A 16,066-nucleotide genomic window follows, 5' to 3' on the forward strand; every position below is an offset into this window, starting at 1 on the left:
TACGCAGGTTTCAGCTCACCACGTGAGCTACGCCTTTGGCAGTATAAAAACTGTCTTGTGTCGCAACGCATCCTCACCCCAAGGCGTCACCTTTGACCATGCTTCAATATTTGACGTTTTAGGCGCCCTTTAGCGTCAATTACATGACGCGATCCTACGGCGTCATCTAACTGACGCTAAAGGAAAGCGTCAGTTAGAGGACGCAGTTAGGTTTAGGTGTGGGGTGGGGGTAGGGTACACGCGATCCTAGGGCGTCATCTAACTGACGCTAAAGGGCGCCCAAAGCGTCAGATATTGAAGCATGTCCAAATGCTTCCCAAGGCTCCCACACAGTGTTCCCAAGGATAAAAAATGGAATCGTCGATGACGCTACGCCCCCATGTCACGTCCGTTCGGCTTGCCAAGCGGAAAAAAACGCGTGTTGAAGTCCTTTTATAAACTGACAGTTAAGTGATGCCTTGGGGGTGAGAATGGGCTGTGTGTCGTCAAAACCACTATAGGGAGTCACTAATTGGAATTGTGAGTATTGAAAATGATCAGGATAGAGTGTTTTAGCATCTATATCGTCCCCTCTATCTCCGCTGGGGTCTACCCACTTTTTTGGCATTTTCAAATATTGCCAGTCGGTGGAGTCAGGCTCTGACCAGGGGTTTAGTTACCCTTTAAATACAAAAAGAAGTCACGATTTTGATTTTAAATCGAAATCGATCGAAATTACTTCACAATCTCGAACTTCGAATTAAAAAATGGAATCGTCGATGACGCTACGCCCCCATGTCACGTCCGTTCGGCTTGCCAAGCGGAAAAAAACGCGTGTTGAAGTCCTGCGAGTCTATGGTCAACCTTCTCTAACTTAGCTACAGCCATTCAAAAGATAGCATGGCAACTGCAGAGGCAGGAGACCCATCAACCATAGACTGTAAAAAAATATGGTCAAAGCATCTGTGACGTCACCCATAGACTCTCTGAAGAACGGGTTTGTGGCTGTTTATGGGGGTATGGGCGGCGCTATACTGAAAAATCTTGAGAAATACAAAATACAAATGTTCAGAGAGGATACAGAGGTGATATGATGTGTTGTGTCAGATCATGGCCGAGACGTCAAATTCACTCAGCGCAGCCCGTTATCAGCTGTCAATCAAAGTTAACAGCCCTTATTTGTCACACATTATATCCACAAGTTTCCTACACCCCATGAGGCTTTGCGTCAAAAGTGGGCGCGACTTCCGGTTGGAAGTAAACAAAGCGCGACTTGACATGCTTGACACTCGTTCATTCAACAGTTGACAGTCATTCAAATTATAGCGATCCAAACTAGCTAACGATGTGGGAACACAACCTCAACGAAATTAAAAAGGGTGAAATAACAGTACCTTTACCCTCCGCAGTCGTTGATTGGGAGTATTAATAACATTATTAATTATCAATACTCATCAAGGCATGGTGACAGACAGATGTGCGAACTGACAAACAATTCAAATAAAAAAATACACACTTAGTCATTGTGCTTTGGAGTTTATTCAAAATTATAAATGAATGTGCTACTTGAATACATTAACTGGCACATTTGGTATTCTGTCAACACAGGCTTTGATCCTGAGTTTAGCTGTAACATCAGTAGCGAACAGCCAATCACATGCTGATAGAGTTTATAAAATATAAAGAATTAAAAAAAAATGTACACAGGAAGATTCGTCGTCTTTTGGGAGGTGATGGAAACTAACGTTACAGTCGTTGGCAGGATCAGAGACGGGCTCTGGCAGGATCACTCGTTTTCAGCTTATGTTCAAAACAATCACGTTTAAGCCACTGAACTAGTTTAGTCCGGTTATACATACAACCGCGAACAGCACATATTGTCCCTGAGCTCCGTAACGACATCTCTCATAAAGATTTGCGTCTTTAAATAGTAAAATAATTCTCCGAAAAACAGCTAGCATCTTCGCTAACTAACACACAAAATACCATTGGAATGCTACTTCCGCCGCGTCACCGGAAGTTTCACCCACTTTATTTTTTACAGGAGCGCCCCTCGGAAACTTGTGGATATCTAAATACGATCTAAACTAACGAGTAAATCACCCCCCTCACAGTTGTCAGGCACTCGGAACATATTTAAGATTACAATTAAAGTCCATGGGACCAACCTGTAAAAGCATGAATTTATGCTGTGAAAACTGACATTTTAACATGGGGTATATGGACATTTGCTCCCTTTTGAGACCTGCCTCTAGTGGATTTTCAATGTATTGCAGTTTTTCACACTTCCGGGTAGGCTTCATTTTTCAGATTATAATGTTGCTGCTTGCCATCAACAGAACTTGAACCCCCTCCACTTTCGTTGAAGATTTCCAGTGAGTTATGTTGACAACATTCGCGGTTAAAAAAAAAACACAGTTTGCAAACATCACAAGTCTCGTAGAAGTTCCGGGAGTCTCCTGTTGATAGCGGCTCCCTGATGCACGCAAATTAGTTAAAATATTCCGGAATCTAGAGTGAGCGAGCAAGAGCGAGCGTGCGTGCATGCCGAGACAGAAAAAACTGTGCTCCAAACTATATTGCGCGCACGGCAGAGAGGGAGAGACCGAGAGACCTTGTGCGTGTGCCACATAAAGCGCATGTAAGACAGAGAGCATTCTGATTGGCCGATTGATAAAAATCGAGAATCGAATCGAACCGTGACCTTAGAATCGAAAATGTAATCGAACCGAGGATTTGGAGAATCATGACACCCCTAAAAGGGAGTAATTAAAGTAATAAAGAACAGGTTCGGGAACTATTTAACTACAAGGGAGACTAATAATGATCAGGAACACAGGCAAAACGGGAACAGGGAAAACAGAACCAAACCAACCAAGGGGTTGGATCCAGATCTCATCAGATCTCCAGATCTCCAAGTCCATCACATTAATTGTAGGATTATTTTGAATAATTCATTTTAAATTAAAACCATTCATTGTTAAAGCTTCAGTCTGCTGTTTTTCCCTCTTTGTCGCCATCTCTGTTGAAAATCTGCAATTGCAGTTATTCGCGGAATTAATAATTCGTGGGTTGTGCCTCGGCATGGCACAGCGTGGATGAACACAATGTTTGATGAGAGTGTGAGTCTGTCAGTCACCGGTGTGGATACTGGCATTCAGAATCACAGATTATTATTTTTGGAAGTATGACCAACGTAATAATTTTCAGTGGAAAATGTCATCTGAACAAGTAACTAACATCCACTTTTGTTCTGGTTCTGACATTGCAATCACGCTGATTTTATCGATCAATCACTTAATCATATTGCGCAAAACTGTGCAAATTAATCTTTGTTCTCAAATTGTTAATGTTCAACATCAGCATTGCGTGACTACATGTAATGTCCTTCCGTTATGTATCCTTGTTTTCGCATGGGTCCGGTTGCAGTCTCTTTTTTTTTCTGTAGCCACTCCGAAGTCTTTTGCATTTTACAGCGGGTGAATCTGTCACTGGTGATTGTCGTTTGAACCTTTCTGGATCCGCCATCAAATTGATAAGTTTAATTGTATCAAGTGCTGTGAGAAAAGGCTATAAATCTCCACCTCCAGCATCCTCACACTAAACATAGCTTATTAGCCGAGACTCTATCTTTATGTGTACAGATGTGACGTAATGATGCAAAGACAAGCTCGAATCTCCCGTGGAAATCCGCCAGTACCACTGGAATTAAAAACATTATTACAAGCTGATCACTGGCTGGTTATGTATTTTCTCAAATATGTATTTTGGATCATTTTTAATCCCAAAAAAGCTATGGACTGCAGCTTTAATGAAATGTCAATGTCCATTTGTACTTAATCTTTGTTACAGAAAGCCATTATTTTAAGACACGATGAACTATTCTATATTAAGGCCTATTCCTGGCTTAATTTAAACCCTGTCCTGGAAACATCTGTCACCACTGCACTGCAATGTTCAAAACCTGTTTCATATCTAAACACAAAAGATGATGCCCTGGAAATCAGTTTAAGGGGGAAAGTATCACCTCTATGGAAGAGCCCATTTCCGTCACTGGCATTTTTACATGATACAAGCTCACATATGGCACATTCCTGTATATTACCAAAGTAAAGGTTAAGTGATGGCTGGCATTACTGATCATTTACTTCCTGTCTGCTGGCTGTCATGGTTTAAAGGAAACCCATATTCAGGCACTGTGAGCATCCTTATTCTCTCTATCTCTGCCTTTTCCTGGAGGTGCCGGAACAGTCAGTGAGAGAATTTATGAGTGAAAGCATGCCAAAAAAAAATTGTGCATTTTGTGTGATAGGCTGCACCTCGCAAGCCTTCTGGGGAGCATACAGCAGTCGCCAGCACAACAGCCATCATTCAGCACAGTCTTTTCTCAACACTTTATTGCACAGCATGTTTTATCCAATAGGTTACATGTACTTTATGTAATATTGTCTAAAATAGCTTAATTCATAACCACTTAAGTAAAATGTCAAAAATGTAATATGACAGGTTAAACCAAATACATTAGGTTACACTTTGACACTGTCACATGGTATAGACAGACAGATTGATTGATTGATTGATTGATTGATTGATTGATTGATTGATTGATTGATTGATTGATTGATTGATTGATTGATTGATTGATTGATTGATTGATTGATTGTAATGATTAAGTAACGATTGAAATTGTTACTTTTTAAGTTAAACTCAAATGGGAAAAATAGTCCATCCTTAGAAGTATGGTTAAATGTATATTTTAATCAAAAATTAAAATTCAATTGTTATGTATTTATTTATTTATTCACACCCATGCTGTCCCAAACCTGAATGACTTTCATTCTTCAGTGAGACACAAATGAAGATCTTAAAAACAAAGAGATTCAAACAGCGTTGGACCTTTATTGTATAGGCATTCAAAATGTCAAAATTTATTCTTTCTTTTTTTTTTTATCCACAGAAAAAAGTCACATGTTTGGAACAACATGAGGGTAATAAAATATAATTTTAAGGCACCAACTGCCAAAAAGACATGACATAAAATAACTTGAAATAAAATAAGAATTTAGCGATATTGTCACAGTCCTCCGTCTGCACCAGTCTGTCTTGTCTTCAGCACTACACTTCCCAGGATCCTCTCGTCACCCTATCCCGTGTTCACTCCCTCATCAGCCACCTGTTCCTCGTCTTGATCATCTGTTTCACCTGTTTTCACCCCATTATGTTTGATTATTCTGTGTATTTAGTTCCCTCTGTTTTACTCTATGATTGTCGGTCGATGTTAAATGTTACTCTGTGAAACCCCGTCCTCCTGCCTGTATGTTTATAATAAATACGTATCTTTTGTTAATCTGGATTCCTCCCGCTACTTCTGCCTGCACTCCTGCACTCCACCACCTCACCCCGTGACAGATATACATTGACAAAAAAGGTTTTCATTTGATTCTGATGGCTAAAAAACTTTGAGGGATCCTTATGGAACAAAAATGGAGGGTGTGAGATTAGTTTAGATTTAAGGAAAGCATAGAATACAAAGAAAGCCAGATCAGAGAAGACTGAAACACATATTATTGTGTGTTTGTGGGATGGAGAAAGGTTTAAACAGGCTCTCTGTGTTGTGTGACAGTGTGTTCGGTGACCAGGCAACCAATAACAGTGTCACCACAGCACAGCTAACCTCAGTAACTGAATTAGCTTTGACTCTCACAGAATAGAGATGAGCAGCAGCAATGAAGGGATTTAAAACCCAATTATGAGATGAGAACAGAATGAGAGGGGATCAGACCACAGCTTAAACAGGGATTATTATAGGGTTACCAAAAATCTACACCGTGAGCAAACCTGAGAGACTCCCCAGCCTTTTCAAATGTTAGCTAAATATTATTCCTGTATGTCAGTCCTGGAGAAGCTGACTATATATGTGATGAGCAATAAAAGAGTCACTATTCTGTCATATCTATCAAATGTTATTGGGATACTTGTAACAAGTCATCCACTGAGAGGCAGGTTGAACGAACTCATGTGCAGTGAACAAATACATAACTAACAAAACAAGGTGATGATTAAACTTAGCTTGTTCTTGGCATAAACAGATGTACCACATAAACTTCAAAATAAAAGACATGAAAACATGACCTGAGACAAAAATCTAACCAGACATGACGTATCCCCCTTCGAGGGGAGGAAACCGCCAATTATAACAAAACAGTTCTGGAGGGTATAGGAGAATGGGGAGATATGGAGGTTCAGGGCCATGAAGAGGAAGGGGTGACAGGGTTATGACATGGCGGTGGACCTGGACCATGATGCAGAGGCGGGGCTGGGCCATGGAGGATCAGGTGGATGTGGTGAAGCTAGTGCAAATGGAGGGTGCACCAGGGTGGATCCGGGAGATGGATGGATCCACCTTGGCAAAGCATAAGACCGTGTCTACGTCTATTACAGGGAACACAGAAAGTTCGTGGATGGCCTCCGTTGAAATGACATGGAGACACAGAAACTTCGTTGCTACCAGCACTGAAATGGTGGCTACCAACACTGGGAGCGCTGAGGACAAGGAAAAGGGGTCACCGGGCTAAAGAATTCTGTGATCACCGGCCAAATGAGACCATCTGAGACCATCAGACTTCAGAGTGCTGAGACCACCAGAATTAGGAGCACTGGCTCATGAGCTGTGGCGGGCATGAGACTGGCCTCCCTGGTCACCCTTATCCCCCCAAAAATTTCTTTGGGAGTCAAGGCAGAGATTAAGGCAGGAGAAGACTCTGACATGAGCAGTTTTTGGTATGATGGCCATGATGTGACGGGGCTGCCGCAAATCAATTTTGGACTTATCACACACACATATATATATATATATATATATATATACCATATAGTTATTAGGAAAAACAAAATGTGTGTAAATGTGTGGAGACAAACAGTAAAAACACAGTATGAAACAGACGTGACATGGGGCCAAATGTGTTACCAACAGCCCTGTGAACACATACTAGTTTTATAGAAATTAGAGAAATTCTATGTTCAGCTATTTTTTCGTACATTGAAAATCAATGGGGTCCAAACCAACAACTGGAGACATTTTTCCAAATATCTTCTTTTGTGTGCCATTTGGACTGGTTTTAACTATGGCATTAAATACTAATTCTACTACAGTTACTTTTTTAAACAACAACTTCTGATTTCCGATTGGCAGACAATTTTAGACTTACTGTACATAGAGCGTGAGACACAAGCCATAGAGACTTACATGTATTCTTTTGGAGAGTTTTTTGGTTGACTTTGTCTGCTGTTTTAGTGGCCTTTACTGTCATTTTAATAATGATATGTGCTCATGAGGTTTTTCTTTCTTTTGGGCATGAAGGGCCTTTGCTAATGTGGCGTTACAAGCTCGAGGTTGTTTCAACAAGCTGTTTTCTGAGTGCAGTTTTGCATGTAGTAGCACAGCGTTTTATCTGAGGGCGAAAAACTAACTCTGCACTGACAGGAATTAGCAAGACGTCAGCTTTGGTGGCATAAAAAAAGACTGGTTCAAAATAAAAATTCTGTCATGTTGTCCCAGATCTCTGTAAAAATTCATATATGGTTGGAACGACATGAGGGTGAGTAAATACAGAATTTTCATGGTTTTTAGGGGGGTTATTCTTTACAATAGTTGGATCTTACAAAAGGTGAAATTTACAGAAGCATGAAAATGACCGACTGGAATGAATGATGGAAACTAGAAATTAAAAACAGAACACTATTCATAGCTTTTGAACATTAGCAGAAAGGTAAATCTGCAGGAAGACAAGTGAGAAGAGTGGGACATGAGCATTTCTCAGAGGGTTATGATCACAGTTAGATTGGCAGTGTGTCTTGTGTATTAGCCTACACATCGGGGGGTATAATTGACGGGGGCTCTGAGGGTTCTTCTAGGTGCAATACCCTTTAAAACGAAACGTCAGAGATTTTCTGACAACCCTAAGGGACAGCACCATGTTTATCTTCAGTTCACGGTATCCCACGAGACCTCATCCGGTTTCCTTTGATTTAGCTTGCACTGCTTTATGAATTGATTCAGGGATGAAACGTAAGTGCTTCAAAGGAATCCCGAACATTTTACCATTTATATACAGTTTGTATTAAGACCTTTTGAGTTCACATGCTCAATGACACAAAATGTGAAAAGTGACCTAAAAATAGTGCAGAATATCAAATATATCTATATTTTATAAGCCATTATAAAACAATTGTAATTTAAATCTACAATTTTGTTAATTTACACATTTGAATTAGATCATTCTTATATTTGGTTGCATGGAAATGAACAGCCTAGATATTCTGCTAACCAGGTTCCATGAAAGCAACCCACAAAACACACAGTTTACCTGAAAAACCAACATGGCTGTCATTTAGCATAGCAAATTTTCAACATATTATAATTTAAATTATAATTAATATATTTACACATATTTACAATTTCATTAAAGGGTCATTCCACCTCTGGAAAGATGAATGTGAATTTAAAATGGGTAATTTATGTAGAAGAAATGTGAAATGATTTTTGAATTTGGAGCTTTCTAGACTGAGAAAAGCCAGAAAATGTATTTTTGACTGATGTGGATGAAAGACAACAACTCCCAGAATGCACTTGCTTCCTTGCCCTAGGAGGCCACGCCTACCAGTGCAGTTGTTAAACAACAAGTCTAGGCTAGTCCAGTGAGTCTCCGTGATGAGTCTGCCCGAAAATGTGTTTCGAGATCGCCCAAAATGTCCGGGATTCGACTATTGCATTCTATAGTCACCATTCATCATGTTTACTGTGGCGAGCAGGACGAGGCTCCACAGGGCCGTGGGAGAACGACGCGAGGCCGGTGGCATGATTACCGAAAGCTGTACATGTAAACAATGAATGACGACCGCAGAAAGCAAAAGCTGAATCCCAGACATGTCCGGGAAAAAGAGGACGGTAATCCCTAAAGTTACTACTCAGCTTTCTCCGCAGAACAAGAGCCTGCTAGCTTAGCTTCCAAAAAAGATGGCTGACACTATGCGTAACCCCAATCCTCCATGATGCATCCGTCTACGTATTCATTACCTCCGTCCATATTTTCAGAAAGTTTCTGCCGGTGAAATTAAATGCACTGGCACTGATCTGTGATAGGTCTGTTAACGCATTAGGTCCAACCCCCTAAGGGCGGGTTTGAAAGGGTGAGATCTAGTGCTTGTAGTCTTTACAGAGCAACCCCCCCCCCCCCCTATTACACTTCCTCCTACAATGACGTAAAATGACAATATTTGCGTCATTGTAGGAGGAAGTGAAAAAGGTCAGTAGCTGATTTTTCTCGTCTCAGTGGAAAATGAGAGAGTGTTGCACGACCATTCAATAGTATAACTAGGTTTCTAACAATGGAAATCTTAATGCAAATGGGTGGAGTGTCCCTTTTAGTGTAAAGTTTTTTTATTTAAAAAATAAACAATGATTGACCAATTTTCCCTCAGTTGACCTTTACTGATGATGTGACCTCCGTTACATCCAGATCTGTCCAGATTGGGGTGAATGGCAGGAACAGACTCTAGTTTAAATAACAACAGCTTTCACTGACATTTTGCCTGTCATGTTTCTGTTGAGATAATCATTATGCTTGTCTCTTTTGTGACAAGCTTTTAGGCATTTGTGAACTGACATTTGTAGTCCTTTTCCCCCTCCAGTGACTAATAAAGTACACATTCCCAAAAGGCTTCCCAGCAGGCAACTGGTTAAGAGTATGACAGTTGTTACGGAAAATGGACCCAGAAACAGAAAAGCAGTTGAAAGAGTTTATTTCTTCACAGCAGTGGCCAGACAAACAGGTAAATTGCAAACACAAGGTAGAGGAGAGCACAGGACACAAACACTGGAGAGGATTGCTGGGGATGAACACTGGAGGAATTGCTGCGGTATGTATGGAAATCGCTGCGGTAGTTATGCCTCCCATAGATACGGGAGGTATCGGAGGCAGGCGTCCCGCAGTCTAAATCCAGAGGGTGAGCAGGGTATGCAGACTCAAGGGCTGTGCCGACATCTTGAGATGGGACTCAGGCTCAGGAATGGACTCAGGTTCAGGACACAGTGGGGAGATAGGGACGGAAGGGAGACTGGAACTGCTTCTTCGGCGGTGTTGGAGGATCCACTTAACACAGAATGTAATCTGGTTTTAAAGGATTAGTTCACTTTTGAAAAAACTTTTGCTGATAATTTACTCACCCCCATGTCATCCAAGATGTCCATGTCTTTCTTTTCTCAGTCGAAAAGAAATTAAGGTTTTTGATGAAAACAATCCAGGATTTTTCTCCATATAATGGACTTACATGGGAACCAGACGGTCCAAGATCCAAAAGACAGTTAATAACAGTTTCAGATGCAGCTTCAAATGTCTTTAAACGACACCAGACGATGAATAAGGGTCTTATCATGCGAAACGATTGGTTATTTCAAAACTTATTCCAAAAATGTAACTTTTCTAAGGACAAATGCTAGCCTTGCTCTATTCTGTGAGGTGCGTTTGTAACGTCACGTAATACGTAATTACGTTCAAAAGGTCACGGGTGACGTAGCCGGAAGTACAGAATCAAAATCGCCCGACATCGTTGTTTTACCTTTTAATTCCTTTTTTTGTAAAGGCCGTTTGAGTTATTTTGCACGTTCAAAGGTTGAACAAAGTTTGAAGGAATTAAAAGGTAAAACAACGATGTCGGACGATTTTGATTCTGTACTTCCGGCTACGTCGCCCATGACCTTTTGAACGTAATTACGTATTACGTGACATTACAAACGCGCAGCTGCATCTGAAACTGTTATTAATGTAAGTCCATTATATGGAGAAAAATCCTGAAACGTTTTCATCAAAAACCTTAATTTCTTTTCGACTGAGGAAAGAAAGACATTGACATCTTGGATGACATGGGGGTCAGTAAATTATCAGCAAAAGTTTTTTCAAAAGTGAACTAATCCTTTAAGGAACACGTGGTGGCAGCAGCTGGTAATTGCTGGAAGAGTGGATCATCCAAACTCCTTCAGTAGATGGTCTTAAGGGTCCTATTGTTCCATGGCACCCGGGACGTGAGGTCAAGGAATTCCCCAATACAGTCCTCGATTGGGCGGTGATCCTGGATGATAGTGAGGAGTAGGTCGGTGGGATCTATTGGGTCGAGGAAGATGCCCATCGTACTGCAATCTGTCTAGGTCCAGTTTTCTGTTATGGAACAGGGACCCTGAGACAGAAGAGCAGACAGAAGAAACATTAACACACTCTTGACATAAACGCACCATGCACAAATGAGTGAGGGAGAACACAGGGTAAAAATACACAGAGATCAGAATAGGGAAACAAGGCACTGCTGGGGCAAATCAACTCAATAAAGGTGAATTAACTGAACACTAACGAGTAGCAGGAAAATTAAGAACAGGACTGAACCAAGTACACAATGATGGGGGAAACTCAGGAAAACAGATACAGGACAGACATAACTTTAACATTACACCCCTCCTTGAAAATACAACATCGTATAAACATCAAACATCAAATAAGGGCAGGAGGGTGGGCGCCCTGGAGGCTGACGAGGGGATGGCTTTCCCGGAACAGGACGCCTTCAGGGCGGAGCAGCTTGTGCAGGTGGCCAAGGTGGAGACGCCCCTTTGGAAGACCAGGGTGCAGACGCCCCTTCCGGTGGCCAGGGTGGAGATGCCCCTTTGTAAAACCAGGCTGCAGACGCCCCTTCCGGTGGCCACAGTGCAGATGCCCTTCAGGGATGATGTGAAGAACCATTGGTTCTTCTTGACATTGGTGTCAAGTCTTTAAGCCAGTCTTCATCAAACTCAACTAAAATTCCCACTGGTATGGCAGGTGTGACGTGAAGCGCTTGCTCGGCAGGTGTGACGTGAATTGCTGGGTTGGCAGGCGTGACGTGAAGCTCTGGCTCGGCAGGCGTGACGAGGAGCGCAGGCTCGACAGGGCAGGACGGAATCAGCGGTAAAGATGCTGCAGAACGAGACCCAGCGCAGGTCTCGGCAGGAAGAAGCTCAGGCATGCCTTGAAGAAGCTCAGGCTCGGGCTCGGGCTCAGCAGAACAAGACTCAGGGCCCACAGTGAAAGGGCATCTATTATGCCAAAGCACCCACTCCACATAAGCCTCAAAGTTCTCTTGATGTCCCAGGCCGGGCAGGCATGCCTTCATCTCTGCATTGAGGCCAGTTGTTCTTTGGTCCATTCTTCTGATACGATACATGGTAGACCAATAAACACAAGAAGACCAGGCGAAAGAGGAAACAGGATATTTAATAATGAAGAACTCAGGAACATTAACACACACTTGACATAAACGCACTATACACAAACGAGAACTGACCAGGAAGGAGGGAGAAAATAGGGTAAAAATACACAGAGAAAAGAATAGGGAAGCAAGGCACAGCTGGGGTAAATCAACTCAACACAGGTGAATAAACTGAACACTAAAGAGGAGCAGGAAAACTAAGAACATGACTGAACCAAGTACACAATGATGGGGGAAACTCAGAAAAACAGATACAGGACTTGATTTCCATTACACTAGACATGTTAAAACTTCATGCTGATTTGTACTCAGCTTTCGTCAAGACAAACTAAGATGCAGCTTTACAGAAACCTATGCTTCTCCATCCTTTTATGATTCTTTCCATATGGTGATGTGAATCTTCTTCTGTCCGACGTTAATGGCTGCAGTGTACTTGGCATGTCGGCACACACGACGGCTGCAACTACATTATGGTCTCCCCAGTGGACCAGCACAACAACCGTCTGGATTGAGCCGAGTAGGGGACATCTCTAGGGTCTTCAAGTGGGCACCTTCTGTCCTCAGTGTTTCGTTGACTTGGCCACGACACCTCAAGAGGGTTCGACAGTGACCCCCCCCCCCCCACAACTCAGCCCAGCTTACTGTCCTTTACCTCCCTCCTGCTGCTGAGGTTGCTTTTTCCGTTTAGATCACATGTGACCTAACCACTGGAGGAATCGCTGAAGAACACTGGAGGAATCGCTCGAGAAGACACAGGAAATCACACAGGTAAAGACATGGGAGGTATGGCATCAAATATCTGCCTTTTTGGGTGTGGTAGATTTTCCCCTACGCACCTGAATGGGTTGAACCTGGTGTCCTTGACATCGGAAAATATTATACTGAGTTGAGTTACCTCTGAATGCGTTAGTTGACTCAATCTAACCCCGCCTAACAGTCTCACAAAGAGTCGAACAACATCTTGCCCCTTATTGAACACTCTCACTTGGGAATAAGGTCTCTAGTGTAGTGTTCCTAACATGGCTCATTGGGAGCATAGATCCACACCATCACTTGGTAGTAAGGTCTCTAGTGTTTCACTAAATAACTTGTTCCACTAACTAGCTTACTTCCTGCACAGGAATAATCGACAAACAGACTTCAGCAAATGTCCTCTAAATGCTTTAATCAGCCCCTCTCCCCAGACACGTTATCCCTCTCTCTAGCATCTCCACTTCTGTGCTTCTCAGAGATGGAAAAATCTCTGAGAAGATCTCAGCATACACCAGAGAAGAAAATCTCTGGTGTATGCTGAAACCAACTATCCCACTCTTTTGCTGCAAGCCCCCAGAGATCAACCAAAAAACAGCAGGCCACACAACTACCAAAGCCTGCGGGCCCAGCCCCTCCTCCTCCCCCTCCTCCTGTGAGAGCTCTTCGGCCTCTGCCTCAGCGCCAGGGCTCGCACCCTCCTCCATCGGCTCGAAGTGAACCAAAAACAACTGATACCAGCTCTCAGTGATATGTGTCGGGTCCCTGCTATGATAACAGTAACTTTATTAAATGTTTATAAAACAAGCGGGAACCCAGTGTGCCTGAATCTTTCTCTATTGCTGTTCAATTACATGATAGAAAATCCAAGGCCTTCAAAAGTCGTACAGCAAACCCATCTAAGCTCGTGCCTATTACACGCCAAACTAAGATTGCTGTGGGGACAAAAAGACTGTTAAGTTAGCACTTTTAAACTCATGGTCCCACACACAATCGTGGACACACTCTAGATTTACTTATCAGTAAGGGTCTAAACATCTCATCGATCGCTATTAAGGATGTAGCACTGTCTGAAAATTTCTGTATTTTCTTTGATATAATGATCTCTCCTGCCATTGAAGCTAGATCTGTGTCTGTCAAGAAGAGATGCTTAAATGTGAACACTAGTGTGCAATTTATGAAGGCTATCTTTAAAACCAAGCATATCTGCTGACTCTGTTGAGTTTCTCCTTAATTCTTTTAACTTAGTAGTTAAAAGTGTAATTGATGATATTGCTCCTGTGAAAGTCAGGAAGAATAGTGGTAGACAAAAAGCACCTTGGAGAAACTCAACAGCTGTGCAAAATATGAAAAGACAATGCAGAAGAGCAGAGCAGATGTGGCGGAAGACAAAACTTGTCCATTATAACATCTACAAAGACAGCATCCATGCTTTTCATATGGAACTAGTCAAAGCTAGACAGACATTCTTCTCGAATATTATAAACATCAACTTAAACAGCACACACTCTTTTTGCTACTGTAGAGAGACTGACAAACCCCCTATGCCAGGTTCCCAATGAAATGCTCTCAGATAGCAAGTGCAGTGAGTTTGCTTTTTTCTTCTCTGAGAAAATCATTACTTTCAGAAAGGTGATCAGCACATCCTTGAGTTGCTCTGGGGGGTCATACAGATCAGACCACAACCTAAGAAGTTACCATGTCTGTTTTCAAAGAAATTGAAGGCAAAATTTTGGAGGAAACCGTACGGCACCTTAAAACATCAACTGCGCCCTTGAGGCACTTCCGACATTTTTTTTCAATAGTGTGTTAAACAGCTTAGAAGAAGATATCCTGGAAGTGGTAAATGCCTCACTTCTCTCTGTGAGTTTTCCGAACTCCCTGAAAACTGCAGTTGTCAAGCCCTTCCTGAAAAAGATCAATCGGGATAAGACCACCCTAAGCAACTATAGACCGATCTTAAATCTTCCTTTCATAAGCAAGATCATTAAAAAAGTTGTCTTCAAGCAGGTGAACAAACTCTTTAGCTTGAATGGATACCTTGACAATTTTCAATCTGGTTTGCAATCGCATCACAGAGACAGCACTCATAAGATAATATTCGCTTAAATACTGATACAGACAAATTATCTGGTACTACTCGACCTCAGTGCTGCATTTGACAGTGTCCATCATGACATACTTCTTGACAGGCTGGAAAACTGGGGCTTACTTACATACTTCTTAAAGGCTGGGGCTTTCTGGGATAGTCCTAAAAGATTTCAGGTCATACTTAGGTTCAGGTTCAGGTTATTGTGTGAGTATAGGAGACCATAAGTGTTGAGTGGACATACATGACTTGCGGAGTGCTTCAAGGCTCAATTCTTGTACCACTCCTGTTCAACGTGTATATAATCCCAATGAGCCAAATAATGAGAAGGAACCAAATTTCTTACCACAGCTATGCAGACAACACACATCTTTACTTAGCCCTATCGCCTAACGACTACACCCCCATTGACTCCCTTTGCTAATGCATTGATGAAGTAAACAGTTGGATGTGCCAAAACGTTCTTCAGTTAAACAAAGACAAAACTGAAGTCATTGGATTTGGAAACAAAGATGAAGTTCTCAAGGTGAATGCAAACCTCGAGGCTAGGGGTCTAACAACTAAAAATCAGGTCAGGAATCTTGGTGTGTCTCTAGAGTCAGACCTTAGTTTCAGTAGTCATGTCAAAGCAATGACTATATCATCTGAAAAATAATGCAAGAATTAGATGCTTTGTTTCCAGTCAAGACTTGGAGAAACTTGTGCAGGCTTTTATCACCAGCATGGGGTGTATTATTGTAATGGATTCCTCACTGGCCTTCCTAAAAAACCATAAGACAGTTGCAGCTCATACAGAACACTGCTGCCAGGATTCTGAGCAGAACCAGAAAATATGAACATATTACACCAGTCCTCAGGTCTTTACACTGGCTCCCAGTTACATTTAGGATTTAAGTATTATTACTGGTATATAAATCATTTAATGGGCTAGGACCTCAATATATTGCAAATATGCTC

At 41.9% G+C, this 16,066-nt stretch overlaps 1 protein-coding gene across 3 annotated transcripts in view; it reads left to right on the forward strand.

The window, feature by feature from the left end:
• The window catches only part of ak5 (adenylate kinase 5), a 172,974-nt gene that overhangs the window by 29,753 nt on the left and 127,155 nt on the right, over positions 1-16,066 (forward strand). The window lies entirely within an intron of this gene.

The sequence above is a fragment of the Pimephales promelas genome, chromosome 5 (assembly GCF_988280905.1).
Source record: "Pimephales promelas chromosome 5, fPimPro1.hap1.1, whole genome shotgun sequence".
Lineage (NCBI taxonomy): Eukaryota > Metazoa > Chordata > Actinopteri > Cypriniformes > Leuciscidae > Pimephales > Pimephales promelas.